This window comes from Sturnus vulgaris, chromosome 15 (genome assembly GCF_052056855.1).
Source record: "Sturnus vulgaris isolate bStuVul1 chromosome 15, bStuVul1.hap1, whole genome shotgun sequence".
Lineage (NCBI taxonomy): Eukaryota > Metazoa > Chordata > Aves > Passeriformes > Sturnidae > Sturnus > Sturnus vulgaris.
The window spans coordinates 63,888-81,815 of record NC_142257.1 but is presented as its reverse complement, the minus strand read 5'-3'; the positions used below and the strand labels follow the sequence as shown (position 1 = coordinate 81,815).

General features: G+C 49.5%; 2 long non-coding RNA genes across 4 annotated transcripts; one reads left to right on the top strand and one right to left on the bottom strand.

Moving 5' to 3' along the window:
- Positions 1–9,688: 9,688 nt before the first annotated feature.
- Positions 9,689–12,544, top strand: LOC148221937 (uncharacterized). The gene is made up of 3 exons (XR_015807072.1): positions 9,689–10,122; positions 10,789–10,887; positions 12,406–12,544. It is a non-coding gene; the product is annotated as an uncharacterized LOC148221937 (long non-coding RNA).
- LOC148221936 (uncharacterized) lies at positions 11,230–13,914 on the bottom strand. Of its 3 annotated transcripts, none has more exons than XR_015807069.1 (3): positions 13,795–13,914; positions 12,526–12,693; positions 11,230–12,199 (listed from the first exon to the last, which is right to left on the bottom strand). It is a non-coding gene; the product is annotated as an uncharacterized LOC148221936 (long non-coding RNA). The 3 variants fall into 3 exon arrangements; XR_015807071.1 differs by having other exon boundaries at positions 13,643–13,906; XR_015807070.1 differs by having other exon boundaries at positions 11,732–12,199; positions 13,320–13,881.
- Between the last annotated feature and the right edge of the window lie 4,014 nt (positions 13,915–17,928).

Genomic DNA, 17,928 nt, shown 5'->3' with positions numbered 1-17,928 from the left:
AAAATCCCCGGGATAATCACCCCGGAATCCCCTGGAAAATCCCCTAGGAATCCCCGAGAAAATCCCCCCGGAATTCGCCGGGAAAATCCCCCCGGAATCCCCCAGAAAATCCCCCCGGAATACTCTGCAATATCCCCCCGGAATCCCCTGGATAATCCCCCCGGAATCCCCGATAAAATCCCCCTGGAATCTCCAGGAAAATGCCCCGGGAATACGTGAGAAAATCTCCCCGGAATCCCCGAGAAAATCCCCCCGGAATCCCGTGGAAAATCCCCCCTGAATCCCCGAGAAAATCCCCCCGGATTCCCCTGAATATCCCTCGGAATTCCCCGGGAAAATCCTCCCGGAATCCAAGAGAAAATCCTCCCGGAATCCACGAGAAAATCCGCCCGGAATCCCCGGGAAAATCCTCCAGAAATCCCCGAGAAAATCCCCCGGAGTCCCCGGGAAAATCAACCCGGAATCGCCGGGAAAATCCCCCCAGAATCCCCGAGAAAATCCCCCGGAATTCCCCTAGAAAATCCCCCCGGACTCCCCGAGAAATTTCCCCCGGAATCCCCGGGAAAATAGCCCCCGGAATCCGCGAGAAAATCCCCCCGGAATCCACGCGAAAATCCCCCAGAAATCCCTGTGAAAGCCCCCCCGGAATCCCCAAGAAAATCTCCCCGGAATCCCCGAGAAAATTCGCCCGTAATACTCGGGAAAATATGCCCGGAATCCCCTGGAAAAACCCCCCGGAATCCCCTGGATAATCCCCCCGGAATCCCCGATAAAATCCCCCTGGAATCTCCAGGAAAATGCCCCGGGAATACGCGAGAAAATCCCCCCGGAATCCCCTGGAAAATCCCCCCTGAATCCCCGAGAAAAACCCCCCTGAATCCCCGAGAAAATCCCCCCGGATTCCCCTGAAAATCCCTCGGAATCCCCGGGCAAATCTCCCGGGACTCCCCGAGAAATCCCCCCGGAATTCCCCGGGAAAATCCCCCGGAATCCCCGAGAAAATCCCTAGAATTCCCCGGGATAATCCCCCCGCAATCGCCGGAGAAAATCCCCCCGAATCGCCGGAATAATCCCCTGGAATTCCCCGGGAAAATCATCCCGGAATCCCCGAGAATATCCCCCCGGTATCGCCGAGAAAACCCCCCCGGAATTCCTCGTAAAATCCCCCCGGAATCCCGGGAAAATCCCTCCGGACTCCCCGAAAAAATCGCCCCGGAATCCCCGAGAAAATCCCCGGAATTTCCCGGGAAAATCACCCCGGAATCCCCGAGAAAATTCTCCCGAAATACTCGGCAAAATCCCCAGGAATCCACGGAAAATTCCCCGGAATCCAGGAGAAAATACCCCGGGAATCCCCATGAAAATCCCCCCGGAATCTCCGAGAAAATCCCCCGGAATCCCCGCGAATATCCCCCCGGAATACCCCGGGAAAATCCCATGAATTCCCCGGGAAAATAATCTCGGAATCCCGAGAAAATCTCCCGGAATCACCGAGATAATGGCCCCGGAATACCCGAGAACATCCCCCGGAATTGCCCGAGAAAATCATCCCGTAATCCCCGAGGAAATCCCCCCGGAACACTCGGGAAAATCCCCCCGGAATTCCTCGTAAAATCACCCCGGATACCCCGGGAAAATCCCTCCGGACTCCCCGAAAAATTCCCCCCGGAATACTCGGGAAAATCCCCCCGGAATCCCCGAGAAAATCCACCCGGAATCCCCTGGAAAATCCACCGGGAATTCCCCGGGAAATTCCTCGCTGAAACCCCTGGAAAATCCCCCCGGAATCGCGGAGAAAATCCCCCCGGAATTCCCCGGGAATATCCCCTCGGAATCCCCGGGAAAATCCCCCCGGACTCCCCGAAAAAATCCCCCCGGAATACTCGGGAAAATCCCCCCGGAATACTCGGGAAAATCCTCCCGGAATTCCCGAGAAAATCCCCCGGAATTCCCTGAGAAAATCGCCCCGGAATCCCAGTGAAAATCCCCCCGGAATCCCCGTGAAAATCCCCCCGGAATCCCCGGGAAAATCCCCCAGGAATCCCCTGGAAAATCCCCCAGGTATCCCCGATAAAATCCCCCTGGAATCCCCGGGAAAATCCCCCTGGAATCGCGGGGAAAAAGCCCCCCGCATTTCCCGGGAAAAATCCCCCCGGAATCCCCGATAAAATCTCCCCGGAATCCCTGAGAAAATCCCCCCGGAATCCGCGAGAAAATATGCCCAGAATCCCTGAGAAAATCCCCCCGGAATCCCCGGGAATATCCCCCAGGAATCCCCGATAAAATCCCCCCGGAATCCCCCAGAAATTCCCCCCGGAATCCCCGACAAAATCCCCCCGGAATCCCCGACAAAATCCTCCCGGAATCCCCGGAAAATCCCCCCGGAATCCCCGGAAAATCCCCCCGGAATTCCGGTCCATTTCTGTAGGAGAATAGTTTGTAAGGATAGTGCAGAAGGCACTAGTTGCCAACGAGTTACAGCTGTACTGATTAGCAAGGAGTGGAAACAGCCTTGCCTGCCCAGTGAGGCTGGTTGTTATAAAAGCGTGGGTCAGCTGGCTGCCAGTTTCACTAAGCACAGCTCCAGCTGGAGGTGCAGAGCCTGCTGCAGTGTGGGCTGGAGCCTGCTGGCTGTGCTGCGAGGAGGAAGGGACACGTGGCCGTGCAAGGGATGGACAAGGTGAGAGGATGCTGTGTGTGGGACAGACAGGCTCAGGTGGCTGGGGAAGGGACAGGCTGGGGTTTAGCCAGTCGTACAGAGGAGAGGAGGAGTCGGTGCTGTGTGGAGCTGCCTGTGAGAAAAGGAGTCAGAGTTGCCTCAAAGAAATCTGTGGAGAGAAGGCATGAAAAGTGTGTAATGAAAGACTAATGTTGGTGCCTGTCATGTCTGTCTTGATATAATTGCTACACGTTTTCTCGGAATGCTTTAATTTAGACATAAAATGAAAACTTTATTGTAAGAAAGGAATGCATTTCTCACCAAAGTGGTGTAGGGTGGGGGATCACAACTCACAGATGGCCTGGAAGCGGAACGGCCACAGGGGTTACTGTAACTGGGCCTCCAGTACCAAAGCCCCAGTGGGTTTAAAGGCTAGAGCTGGGCTGGGATTAGCACGGGCTATGCAGCTGGGCTCATGCACAGGTCTGTCAGCACTCCTACCCGAGGACAGTCCCTCACCTAGGGAGAGGTTCTAGGCCTGGAGATGAGGCTGAGTTTGGGAAGGGTGATGAGGACATGGTTAGGGAGGGATGTAAATGCATATCAAAAGACTTAATTTTGAGGGGTGGCAAGCATTAGCTATAAACCAGTAAGTATTTACAGCTAAAGGCTGGAGGTGGGGGCTGTCTGAGGAGGACAGGACTGTTTAAGGCTGAAGTTGGAAGAGAAACCTTGGTGAAGCTTTTGCGTTAGAAACGGCCTCACCTGCCAAATCAGATTTTTGTCTTCAGGATTGCATGAGTGAGGATGCCACAGCCAAGGAAAAGGTTCAGGTTTGGGAGGCAAAGGCGAGTTAGGCAGGGCTGCAGGGCTGGGGCTTGGCTGTTTCCATACTGCTCAGGGCAGCAAAGGGTAGCTGGCTCACTGGGCCTTGGATCTAGAACTCTTTCTGGAACAAGGTGGAGAGCTGAGGTTCATGCAAGGAAGGGGCCAGGAATTCTTTGTCTGACTGGAAAATGCCAGAGGGGCAGTGTGTGACTCGGATAGGATGATATGTTCGTCTGGCGAGAGTCACAAAAGAATATTTTGGTTTACTGATAACTGGGCAGCTCAGAAGTTACTACTTGACTTAGTTGCTGCTCCCATCTGTTGCACACATAAACAGAGCAAAGCAGACGAATTCTCTCGGAGCCTGAGGTCTTTGACTGGCCCTCCAAAAATGCTGCCCGCTAAAAAACAGACGTGGGGGAGGAAAGTTGTCAGATACAATAGAGCAAGAAAAGGACACGGGCTTCAAAGTGCCCTCCAGCAGACCATGGAAGTGACGTGTCTTGAAGTGAAACCAGCAGTCTGCTTCCCCAGCCTCCTGGAAGCCTCTAACAGCTACACAGGCAGTGAGGGGAGAGAACAATTCAACCTAAAAATAATTTTCAGTAGCGTTCTGCACTGCTGTTAAAAATACTGCAACCAGGGAATGTGGTGTGGTGATAACTATTAGGCCTGTAAGTCTGGTAACTGGGGCTTTTAGCTCAAACATCTCGGTATGGCTACTTTGAGCCTTGTAAAAGCTGCATTAAATCCAATTTCTTGGGTAGTTCTACTAGCTCTAGCCTTGCTTTTCATCCCCTCAGTAACAAAGCAACTCCCTCTCGAGAATGTTATTTACTTTCCATATGATGTGCCTACCAATTTCTGTAATTGCAAATGTCTTTGGATACATGCGTAAATTTAAGTTTCAAGAAAGCTGTCAAGCTAAAACAAAGGCTTGCCATAATGCAGAAGAAAATGTTTTATGGAAGAACTGAGAGGTCCCTACCTGGGCATAGAATTTGCTATACGAAGGTGTGTTCCAAACGGATCTGCCATCTAAACAAGCAGAAAAATAGTTGGAATGTAGTGAGTTCAATTTAACTATTGCTAGAAATAGGAATTATTAGCAGAGCTTGGAGCATGATATCACTAGCAGCAGTAAGACGCTTTTAGCTTGCTTCTCATAAATTACTTGTAAAAAGCATTTGTACCTAGTGTGTAGCAATTAATATTTCCCCATTTTCTTCCCCCCCGCCCCCCAGTCTCAGGTACTCCTTTTATTTTACCCTTTTCTGTCTTGTAACATCACCTTCCTTTATTTTATTCTATCTTCTGTTCTCAGAACATCGCAGCATCCTCTGTCAATGTGAAAGCATTTGTTCATCCTGTCTTGGAATGGCTGTCAATGTTGCCCTCTTCTGGATCACTTTTTTTTTTTTTTTTTTTTTTTTTTTTTGACAATATGTTGCTAAATGTCAGGAAAATTAATCCACAAACACCAGCGGTTTATGTCCAAAAAGGAAACAGAGGAGTCCTTTTTGCTTTATTCGAATAAAGGGAGAGGCCATGGGACATTCCCCTGGGATCTCTCAAATTTTTGGAAGACGCAGCCTCCTTTTTATCCTATTTTCCCGGCCGCATTTCCCTCTCTCTTTTCCCATTGGCTGAGGTACTTGAGAGGCACAGACTTCCCGGAACGCCTGATACCTGAAATTCCCCTCTAATGTATAACCCTCCCTTTTAATTTTTAATTCTTATAGAATTCATAGTTTCCCCCCGTTGCTTCTTTCATCTTTTGATATCCAATTTCATTTATCAGCAGCCCTGCAGTTTGTTTGTAAAGGCAACTATCTCTTTCCATTCATCAATCAGTGGAATCCATCCCATTGTTTCTTTTGTCTCTCAGTGCTAGCCTTATCTACAGGCTGATCCACAGCTCATTTGTAAAGACAAATTCAACATTCCTCTCAGCTAATAAATGAGAAGTTAGCTGAAAAAAGTAAAAACTGGATTTTTTTTCCGGTGTGTGTCGGACAATAGAGTGGAGAGAATTTGCGGGAGGATGATCGAGGATATCCTATTATAATATCGTTCTCGGACATTTTACTATTTTAGATCATCAGTTGTATTCTGAAAGAAATCTATTTTAATGATATGTGTACGTTTGCACGAAGTTATAGTTAAATATAGCTTGCGGCTGGGCTCTTTAATGACTAGGGGTATTTTTGGTTTTAATTCAATATTTTATGCTTGTGGTGTGTAGTGTGCTGATTTATTTTTTAATGTTCTTTACTACGTGCGCTTTTGTTTTTGAGTGAAGGTAACTTTCTGGATGGCTTTGTATTTGAGGCAGAATGAATTGAAGTAGGTTTTTAAAACTGATTTTTCATATGTACGATGGGGAGTTTAGTAGGGGCAGCTCTGATGGTGGGGGCTTGGTTGTTAATTTTATCAGACGGCTTTTGTTAGATACAGCTTTTAATTCTGGAAAGTTTTTTTTTCTAATGTCGTGCTTTGAAGGTGGTTTTCGAGGATGTATGGTATAGCTTTATTTTGTTTGTAGATGGTGTATGATAAGGGCTATGGTCTATTTATCTAATGCCATGTTTTTTCATTCAGGTGTTGATAAGGGAGTTCTTGAATGGCGTTTTGTGTTGTTTTTGTTTTTGGTGGGGCGTTGTTTTTAAAGGATACCTTGATAAGGTTTGCCGATGGCGTTCTAGGCTGTAGCATAAGGCATAGGGTAGTTTTTGAATTATTTTGTGGTGGCTTTGATTCTTGCCAGTATGTAGTGTTTGTTTGAGGTAATGCTGTGTAGCTAATTTCTGTTTTCTTATTAATATTAGAATTGGAGTGTTGTAGTATATGGGCTGTTATTATATCCTAGGGGTTCTATTTATTTGGTTTGATTGTTTTCTAGTTATGGATAATTTTTCTCAAAAAACCATTTTCAGGATTTCAGGCGTGACACAAAAGAACACTCAGATTGCTGGAAGGGAAACGTGTGCCCAGATTGTCTCGAAGCAGTGCTGCTGTCGGTTCTCGTTCAGTTGTGTCTTCTGAAAATGAGACTGTTGTATTCATTGCGCTGTGCTAAACACTTGTCATTCTCCCAATGCCAGGAAACAGATGAAGCTTGAAGAAAGAGGAAGGAATTTGGAAGCGTACAAACAAGCTGAGAAGAGGTTCAGAGATCAGGGTGCTCACTGGCAGCAGGGGCTGGGGTTAGGGCTGAGCAGGAGCAAAGCCGGAGCACATCAACCTCACCTCGTGTTTTCTCGGGGGCTTTATGGCCCTGGCAAGAGAGAGATGTTCACTGATGAGTCCCAGGCCGAGCCGTGAGCACAGCATGTTGTGTTGGAGCTGGGGGTTTTTTTTGAGACGTTCAGCAGCCACACTCTCTAGTCAAGAGTCCTGAGGTTTGTTGCTGCTCCACTTTCATCCTCATATCCAGCTTCCAGCCCTTTTCTTCTCTCTGTCCAGTGTGTCTTTTGTGTTCCTTTCTTGTCCTGTGTGCTCCCCATCCCATTCCCGTTCCCTACGGAGGGGGAGGGTGTGGAGAGTGGGGGCTCCGACGTGGTTTGGGGCACCCCAAGGTCCCTGGGAAAGGGAGCCGGGCTGCGCTGGAGGAGCAAGTGAGTCGGGCATGGGGGGGGGGGGGGGGGGGGGGTCATGGTGGGTGCCAGAACATTGAGAGGGAGGGGTGGGTGTAGAATGCATGAAAAACAGAACCATAAAAAATACCTAAATATAGTCTAAAAGGAATGTTTAAATGCTTTTTATTTGGGTAGAGGCACGGTTTTTATAGCTAATATAAAAATAAAATATAAAGAATAGAAATAGATTGGTATACATGTAAAGTATCATGAAATATAAGTAGCAAATATCTATGAAAAATCTAGTGTATAACAGAAATAATGCAAATATAAGAATATGTATAAATATAAAATAGAGCTATGAGAATGGTAATAAGAATGAGGTAAAACATCAGTGAGAAATGGAAAAAAACCACATGAAAAATGGTGGGAAAATCAGTGAGAAATGGAGAAAAATCAGTGAAAAACGGGGGGGGGAATCTTTGAAAAATGGAGAAAAAAATCCGTGAGAAATGGGGGAAAAAAAATCCATGAAAAATGGGGGAATAAATCAGTGAGAAACGGGGAAAAGTGGGGGAAAAAATCAATGAGAAATGGGGAAAAAATCAGTGAGAAATGGGGGGAAAAAATCCGTGACGAATGGCGGGAAAAGTCATTAAGAAATGGGGGAAAAATCAGTGAGAAACAGGGAAAAAAATCAATGAGAAATGGGGGAAAATTTGGGACAAAATCAGCGAGAAATGGGGGAAAAAGCAGTGGTAAATGGGGGAAAAGTCGATGAAAAATGGGGGAATATTCAGTGAGAAATGGGGGGGGGGGGGAAATCAGTGAGAAATGGGGAAAAAATCCATGGAAAACAGGCAAACAATCCATGGGCAATGGCGGGAACAGAGCGAGCTGTTGTCGCTCGTGCTGTGGTGGCCGATGCTGTGGGGAAAAAATAAGTGAAAAATGGGGGCAATAATCAGTGATAAATGGGGAGAAAATCAGTGATTAATGGGGGGAAAAATGCATGGAAAATGGGGGGAAAATTCAGAGAGAAATGGGGGCAAAAATCAGTGAGCAATGGGGGGGAAAATCGGGAAATATCCATGGAAAAATGGGGGGAAAAAATCAGTGAGAAATGGGGGAAAAAATCAGTGAGAAATGGGGGAAACATCATGGTGAAATGGGGAAAAAAAATCTTTGATAAATTGGGGAAACAAATCATTGAGAAATGGGGGAAAAAAATTAGTGAGAAATGGGGAAAATATGGGAAAAAATCCAGGAAAATTGCGGGAAAAAATGCATGAAAAATTGGGGAAAAATCAGTAAGAAATGGGGGAAAAAATCCATGAAAAATGGCGGGAAAAATCAGATCGGCGATCGATAGCTAATGCGTGCCTATGGATTAGATCGGCGATCGATTGATCACGACTACCGATCGATTATATCGGCGATCGATTGCTAATGCCTGCCGATCGATTAGATCGGCGATCGATTGATCGCGCCTGCCGATCGATTAGATCGGCGATCGATTGCTAATGCCTGCCGATCGATTAGATCGGCGATCGATTGATCGCGCCTGTCGATCGATTAGCTCGGCGATCGATTGCTAATGCCTGCCGATCGATTAGATCGGCGATCGATTGATCGCGCCTGTCGATCGATTAGCTCGGCGATCGATTGCTAATGCCTGCCGATCGATTAGATCGGCGATCGATTGATCGCGCCTGCCGATCGATTAGCTCGGCGATCGATTGCTAATGCCTGCCGATCGATTAGATCGGCGATCGATTGATCGCGCCTGCCGATCGATTAGATCGGCGGTCGGTTGCTAATGCCTGCCGATCGATTAGCTCGGCGATCGATTGCTAATGCCTGCCGATCGATTAGCTCGGCGATCGATTGATCGCGCCTGCCGATCGATTAGATCGGCGATCGATTGCTAATGCCTGCCGATCGATTAGCTCGGCGATCGATTGATCGCGCCTGCCGATCGATTAGATCGGCGATCGATTGCTAATGCCTGCCGATCGATTAGATCGGCGATCGATCGCGCCTGCCGATCGATTAGATCGGCGATCGCTTTCCAATGCCTGCCGATCGATTGCTAATGCACACTATTTGCACACTCCTTGCACACCCTTTGCACTCATACAGAGGCAGGAGGTTTCTCAGTTCTGGTCGGGGTTTCTTGGGGCGTTCATTCCGGGGGATTTCCTCAAGGATTGGGACACTCCTTGATTCCATCCCTTGCCTGTCTCCCAAGCGCCACCCTGTGGGCAGAGCGCGGTACTGCGCGCCTGCCTCTCCCAAGATGGCGGCTCGGGTGTCGCTCCCCGACCTTCTAACTCTGGCTGCAAAAGGAGGGGGACACAGCAAGGAGCCCGCTCGCTCTAGTGGGATGCCTGCGCACGACGCCGACACCGATCCCACGGGTGCGATTTTCGGCGGCGTTTCCAATCGTGCGGACATCTCCTTCAGCCCGCTTCGGCCCGGGGGAGAGGGGCGGGGCCGCCAGCGATGGTCCCGGCGCAGCCCGGGCAGGCTCGGGGCGGAGCCGGGGCTTGGCGAGGCGGGGCACGGAGGTCCCGGGGACGGGACCGGGCGGGGCCGGGGCGGTGCTTTAGGGGCGGTCCCCAGTGGTCCCGGGCGGCACCGGGGGCGGGGCCGGGTGATCCCGGAGCGGTACCGAGCTGTGCTGGGGACGGTGCTGCAGGGGCGGTGCCGGGCCCGCCTCAGGGTGATTGAATGCCCAGAAATCGCCTCCTCTGCCCCGTGCTCACACTGAGCTGCGGGCTGCAGCGTGCTGTCGGAGCTCCGCACACAGCACGGATTTGGGCTTCCCCTCCTCTCAAACCCTCTCCCCCTTCTTCCTCCTCCTCATCTTCCTCTTTGTCCTCTGTCACTGCTGAGGCTCTGGAAAGAACTGAAATTCTGCAGGGAGAGATGTCCTCTCGTGGCCCCAGGGACTGCCTCGGCACGGGCCACGAGCGCCTCCGGCCCCTGCCTTCTCCTGCTTGAAAAGATCACCTGGAGCCCGAGCTCGGGGGGGTGAAATCAGCTGAAATCCAGGTAACTCTGTCAAGTGCCCCCCAGGGACATCGGCGGGGCTGGGGGATGAGGGTTTGAAACAGCAAATTCTTTGGAATATACACCTGTCCCTGTGCCGATGCTGCTGAGCTTCCTGCCACAGTATATCCCCACTCCATGAGGCGCTGTGAGGTTATGGCAGTGGGAATTGAGCAGGGAATTCGGGGCTATGGGCATAATTCACGGGAGCTAGCAAAGCTGACAGCCAACCCCAAATCGGGGCACAGCACAGAGAACAATCTGTGTGCTGCCCTGTCAGCTCAAGCTCCTGGGCTGGGAAGTATTGGGAGTTAAATGTATGGAATTACACAAATCACAGCAACTGGCATCACCCAATCCAAGGGACAATCCAAGGCCCAAACAATTCCTCCACAGTCCACTCTGGGAAAAACACCCTGTGCCTGCCAGGAGCTCTGACCCTGCTTTTCCTACCAGCTCCTGAGCAGTGTCAGGGCCACCACGACGCCTTTAAAATCCAGATAAACCCCAAATCCTACACAGTGAATAATCCAAAGAAAGTACTGAATTGTTGTCATTAAAAGCTCAAAACTCATTAAGAATTCTATGACAACAGTGTAATGGACTCCCAGGAACCTCATGAATGCTCTCGGTTTCATTTTTGTGTATTTTTACTCCCTCATTTGGCAGCTTGTAAAACTTATCCTGGAATTCAGAGGTCAAGCAGGATCGACTTTGGATTGACCTTCACCTCTGTTCCCACTTTGTGCAAACACAACTCGTGCCCAGGTGGGTGAACTCATCACCTCAGCTTTTCACTCCAGAGTATCCCCTCCTTATTTCCCTGTAGATGAACTCAGATCCACTCCTCACCTCCACTGGTCATCCAAGCGTCCATTCTGTTCCCCACAGGCCCTGGTGGCCCCAGGGAGCTCCCTTGGCCTTTCTCCTGCCCCTCTGCAGCCCGAGGTCGCTACACAAACAGTTCTTGTGTCCCCTCTAAATGACCCCGGGTTTTCTGCTCAATGAATGGCATGACCCGTGCCCACTGCTCATGATTCACCCAACCAAAATCAAGAGCAAATGTTGCTTGGGCTTTAAGAACTTGAAATAACTCTGAAGCAAAAGAAATCACCTTTTTCTTCTGGTTTTTATTTTTATTTTTTCATTTAAGATGCTGGACTTGCCTCTGTGGATGTGTGCTGAGCTCTCACTGCAGGGGACTGTCAGGCCTGAATGGCTGTGAGTTCGTGTTCTTCTCAGTAGGGAATCAGGAATTATTCTTAGACCATAGAATTGTTTTCTGAAACCTTTCCCCTTTCCTCTTTGTGCCTTTGAATTTTTCAGCTGTTCCCTGTTGTCACTTCCCCTGCCTGACTTCTGTGCAGCTCCTAGCTGGGAAAAACTGGGAAAACTTAGGGGGTACAGAGGTGGAATTTTTGGCTGGATTTTTCTAACATTTCTAATTTTGCTGAACTTATTTCCCCAGTGAGAAGAGCACGAACTCACAGCCATGCAGGCCTGACAGTCACTGCGGGAAATCTGACACAGTATTAATAAGTAACCTTTCCTGAGAGCAGTCACCACCCCAGTCCTCCAGCCTTGTCAAATGTTTGCAATGAATGGACCCAAGTTCTAATCCTTAATCTAAATTTATGTCAGCTTTTGTTAGAAAGATACCGGACAGTAAATCATACAAGAGAATTTAAAAATTGCACAAAGAATAACAGGCCCAGACCAAACCCAACCGCCCCCATCAGTGCTCCACCCCAATTTTGGGAGAAACAGTGATACAGTTTATAAATACTCTCCTTCCACACTATTCAGTCCTTCACCGCACATCCCCAGAGAGGAGTCCCTCAGACCTTGCTCCCCTGAACACCAGGAGAGCTGGAGTTTCACCCAGATCCCACATTCCCATGGCAGTTAATCCCAGCAGGGAGGCAAAGAGGAACCCTGCATCCTCTGACATAGCCCACAGCACGGGCAGCACCAGGAGCCCTCCAGGCTCAGACCTCTGGTGCTGAAGCCTCTGGGCTTTGGCTGATCAAACACCACAGCTCTTGGCAAAGATGCCAGGAGAGTCGTGATTCTTCCTGTCCTGAAAGAGAGGAGGAAAAGAAAATTAAGTCGACTGCAGAAGGATTCCAGCTCTCAACTTCTGCTCTGATTCCTCACTCTGGGGTTTTATCCATGACAAGTGACACCAATTCAGAGTGCCCTTTTCCAGCATTTTTATTCCTAACTATTTCAGACATTAAAAGGATGCTCATTTCTCTTATTGTATTCTTTGCTTAATTTTATTAGAGGCATTTTCATCCCAGACCCCACTTGTCAGTTCTTCAATCCTTTAGCACTGGACTTGGCACAAAGGGATACCCGTGGTGCTGCATCACAAGAAATCCCAAAGAGAAACCCCTTCCAAACCTGACGGAGAAAGCTTTCAAGGCACTCCAGAACACAGACAGCTTTTCCTGCCTTGTCAGGCCACACCAATTCTGTCCCATCCACCTGAACTGTGCAGGTGAGGAAAAGGCTTTCCTTGCTCCTCGGGAATCACTGTCTGAGACCACGGATGTCCATCCTGGGCAGCACCTGGAAACAACGTGGGAAAGGCAAAATGAGAGTGTTTTCTATCAGAAAATTACTACTACTAATAAAAATAACAATCAGAACTTCTGGACAAATTTAGTAACATCACTTTGATATGAGAAATACAGGCCATGCCCATCCTTGTAGCCCAGGTGAAAACAGGAAGGAGAACTAGAGGAAAAGCAGAGTCCCTTATTTGATCTCTGGACACAAACTGAGGCCTTTTCCCTGTGAAACCAAACTCACCCTTCCAGGGTTCCTGAGATCAGCTACGAGGAGGCTTTTGGCACTCCAAGAGCAGCTGGGTCACAGCTGGATGCGGCTTGGGTCTGGGAGACACCGTGCTCCTTCTGGAATTATAGCACGCAAATGCCTGCTCCTGGCCCCAGGCCCGGAGATAAAATCTGTGGGGTTTTTCCCTGTGCAACATTGTTCACCCCTCCCAGGTTCCTGAGATCTGCACAGAGGAGGCTTTGGGCACCCCAAAGGCAGCCAGGGTTACAGGTGGGGGCAGCTTGGGGCTGGGAGAAATCCTCATCCATTTGGAATTTTATCAGGCAGAAACCTGGCTGGGTGCACAGGTCTCTGGACACGACCAGTGGCCCTTTCCCCTGTGAAACAAAACTCACCCTGCCAGGCTCCTGAGACCACTTAGGAGGAGGGGTTTGACTCTCCAAGAGCAGTCGCAACGAGAGATGCTCACACAGAAGGCCATGCAGAAGAGGAAACGAGCGCACCCGCAGCCCCCCAAGGCGCGCCCCAACGCCCCAGACCCGGCACCGCCAGCTCGGGCAGTCCCATAAAGCATCCCCCGCCTCCGCAGCGGCGGGACAGGCGGGGCCCGGGGTCCCGAGGAAACCGAGCGTGCCCGGAGGCGCGGCAGGACGGCAGCGCAGCGCCGCCTGGCGGCGGAGCAGGAGAGCAGCGCCGGGCCCCATGGCAGTATCGGTACCCGTGCGCCCCCTGCTGTCCGCGGCGATGCAGCGCCCGATGCCGAGTTCCACGCCCGTGTCGCCGAGGGAGAGGGGCACCGCTGGCTGGGGCCTCCCCGCCGACACGGACAGAAGCCGAAGCAGAAGCCCCGGTGCCATTGGCGGCCCCTACCCAGCGGGCCGGGCTCCGCCGGGCCCGCGGCCCCGCGCGGTATCGGGTCGGCCCGCTCCCGTCTTCGTCGCACCCGGCCCTGCTCCTGGCATGAAGCGCGTCACCGCCCCGCGCCGTCCCGCCCCCCGCGCGTCATCGCGTGCGTTCGGCGGCCCGCCCCGGGGGCGGTGCCGGGGGCGCTACCCGGGGCGGTGCCGGGGCAGTGCCGGGGGCGGCACCGGGGGCGGTGCCGGGGCGGTGCCGGGGGCGTTCCCGGTCGCCGTGCCGGGGTAGCCCGGGGAGCGGTTCCGGGAGCGGTTCGGGGGGCGGTGCCGATTGCAGTCCCGGTCACTGTCCCCAGTCCCCGTCCCCAGTCCTGGTCCAGGTCCCAGTCCCCGGTTCCGGTCCCCGATCCTGGTCCCAGTCCCAGTTCCCCGTCCCGGAACCCGATCACGGTCCTGGTCCCAGTCCCCAATCCCGGTCCCGGTCCCTGTCTCCAGTCCCCGTCCCCGATCCCGGTTCCGGTCCCTGTCCCAGGTCCCCGTCCGCGATCCCGGTCCCTGTCCCATTTCCCCGTCCCGGTCCCCGATCCCAGTCCCGGTCCACGTCCCCGATCCCGATTTTTCCCCCCCTTTCACACTGATTTTTCCCCCGATTTATCAATGATTTTTTTCCCCATTTTTTTCCCATTTCTCACTGATATTTCCCCCCATTTTTCAGGGATTTTTTTCCCCATTTCTCACTGATTTTTTTCCCCATTCTTCATGGAGTTTTCCCCCCGTTTTTCACTGACTTTTCCCCATTTCTCACTGACTTTTTCCCCATTTTCCCCCATTTCTCACTGATATTTTCCCCCATTTTTCATGGATTTTTTCCAGATTTATCCCCATTTCCCACTGATTTTTCCCCATTTTTCATGGACTTTTCCCCCCCGTTTCTTACTTATGTTTTTCCCCGATTTCTCATTGATTCCCCCCCCCCCCCCCCCCATTTCGCACTGATTTTTTACCCATTTTTCCCCATTTCTCACTGATTTCTTTCGCCATTTTTCATGGAATTTCCCCACCCATTTCTAACGGATTTTTTCCCCACTTTTCCCCATTTCTCACTGATTTTTCCCCCCATTCTTCAGGGATTTTTTTCCCCATTTCTCATTGATTTTTCCCCCATTCTTCATGATTTACAGGATACTCTATCGTGAATGGAAAGCAATTAAAGGAAGGGGGGAGGTTACCAGCCACCTGGTCAGCTCAGACAGCAGAGCTGCACACGCTTGTGAGAGCCTGTGAATTATAGCAGGACAAGACATTAAATATATTTACTGATTCTAAATATGCATATGCGGTAATACATGCATTTGGAAAACTATGGGGAAAAAAAGAGGTTTATTAAGCTGCAGAAGAAAGAAGAAAATAATTGGTTTACAAGGGATGGCAAGCAGTGGATACCAAAAGCTCTAGCCTTACAATTGTTAAAACAACTTCATTAAAGGAGTCGTTCTGTGCCTTCTTTGGGGTGAGGAAAAAAGGCTGAGGGGGGCTCCGACGTGGTTTGGGGCACCCCAAGGTCCCTGGGAGAGGGAGCCGGGCTGCGCTGGAGGATCAGGTGAGTCGGGCATGGCGGGGGGTCATGGTGGGTGCCAGAACATTGAGAGGGAGGGGTGGGTGTAGAATGCATGAAAAACAGAACCTTAAAAAATAGCTAAATATAGTCTAAAAGGAATGTTTTATTGGCTTGTGTTTGGATAGAGGTAGGGTTTTTTTATAGATACTGTAAATAGAAAAGATAAAGAATAAAAATATAGAAGCAAATATAAGAAACCAATATATAAATATATTACATTACATTATATTATGTTATGAAAATAGAAATATATAAATATTCAGACTTTAAAAGGAATGTTTTATTGGTTTTTATTTGGTTAGAGGAGGGTTTTTTGAAAATAATATAGGCAAAAATATACAAATATGCAAAAATAGATACTGACATAAAATGATGATAACTATATATGCATATATATATGTAAGTATAAATATATAGAAATAAATATAAATATAAAATACATGTATGTAGTATGTAATATAAATAATTTATCGATTTTAATATGTTCTATTAAATAGTATGTTATAATAGAATGTAAATAGCATCTAGTATATTAATATACTAGTAAAAACTACATTAAATAGTATATAAATATAGAATACACAATATAGACATATAAATCTACAGATATAAATATGAAAACTAAATAGAAAAATATATTCAAATATAATTTAAAATAATCGAGTTTTTTGTTTCTATTTGGTTAGAGGCAGAGCTTTTAAAGAAATAATATTAAAAACTATGAACCTCCAAATATAGATGGATATAGATAAAATAGAAATAACATTAGTAATATAAATCTATGTATATAATGAATAATAAAAGAATATTGTATATATGATAAATAGAATAGCAATTAAATTGAATATATGAAATATGTCTAGATTATGACTAGAAATTAAATATTAAAAAATAGATGATTTATATATATAAAAGGTTTTTTTTTCATTTGGTCAGAGGCAGGGCATTTTTAGTTTGGGTCGGGGTTTTTTTGGGGCGTTCATTGAGAGGATTTTATGACGGGTGGGGACTCTGGTGCTTGGAACTCTCTCCCTTCTCTGGCTGTCCCTGACAGGGCGGCAGTGCCGGGCTGAGTTGGGCGGCAGTGCTGCCGCCGTGTGGACACGGGAGGGTACTGCACCGTGCCCCTCTCAGGATGGCGGAAGGGCCCGCGGGCCGGGACCCAGCCCTGCGGCAGCGCTCAAGATGGCGGCCTCTCTAGGACCCCGGCGGATAGGCGTTTACATAAAACGCCTGTCCGCGCCCGCCGGCGCCCTCACGCCCGCGGCACCGCGGACCGCGCGGCCGTTGTCGGCACGCTCTGACACGTCCGGGAAAATTGTCGGCGAGCGGATCGGCGTCGGCGATTTAATCAGGCATCTTATGCCTACACACCGGGGTCCTGATTTTTTCCCGCCCTTTCTGCCGCCATTTTTGGCAGGTCAGGCGGGGTGCCGCCCGAGCCGCCATTTTGAGAGTGCGGACACACTCAAGATGGCGGCCTCTCTAGGACCCCGGCGGATAGGCGTTTACATAAAACGCCTGTCCGCGCCCGCCGGCGCCCTCACGCCCGCGGCACCGGGGACCGCGCGGCCGTTGTCGGCACGCTCTGACACGTCCGGGAAAATTGTCGGCGAGCGGATCGGCGTCGGCGATGTAATCAGGCATCTTTTGCCTACACACCGGGGTCCTGATTTTTTCCCGCCCTTTCTGCCGCCATTTTTGGCAGGTCAGCCGGGGTGCCTCCCGAGCCGCCATTTTGAGAGTGCGGACACACTCAAGATGGCGGCCTCTCTAGGACCCCGGCGGATAGGCGTTTACATAAAACGCCTGCCCGCGCCCGCCGGCGCCCTCACGCCCGCGGCACCGCGGACTGCGCGGCCGTTGTCGGCACGCTCTGAAACATCCGGGAAAATTGTCGGCGAGCGGATCGGCGTCGGCGATGTAATCAGGCATCTTATGCCTACACACCGGGGTCCTGATTTTTTCCCGCCCTTTCTGCCGCCATTTTTGGCAGGTCAGCCGGGGTGCCGCCCGAGGCGCCATTTTGAGAGTCCCGACACGCTCAAGATGGCAGCCTCTCTAGGACCCCGGCGGATAGGCGTTTACATAAAACGCCTGCCCGCGTTCGCCGGCATAAAAATAAATATGCATAAATATAAACATAGACATAAACATGCACAAACGTTAACCTGCATAGATATAAACATAAACATAAACATAAACATAAACATAAACATAAACATAAACATAAACATAAACATAAACATGCAAAACAATAATAATAAATAGAAATAGAAATAGAAATAGAAATACAAACATTAATAAAATCAGTGAGAAAGGGGGTAAAATCAGTGAGAAATGGGGGGGAAAACCCATGAAAAATGATGGAAAAATCAGAGAGAAATGGGGGAAAAATCGGTGAGGAATGGGGAAAAAGATCAACGAAAAATTGGGAAAAATCAGTCAGAAGTGGGGGATAAAAATCAGTGAGAAATGGGGGGAAAAGTCGGTGAGAAATGGGGAAAAAATCAGTGATTAATGGGCGGGAAA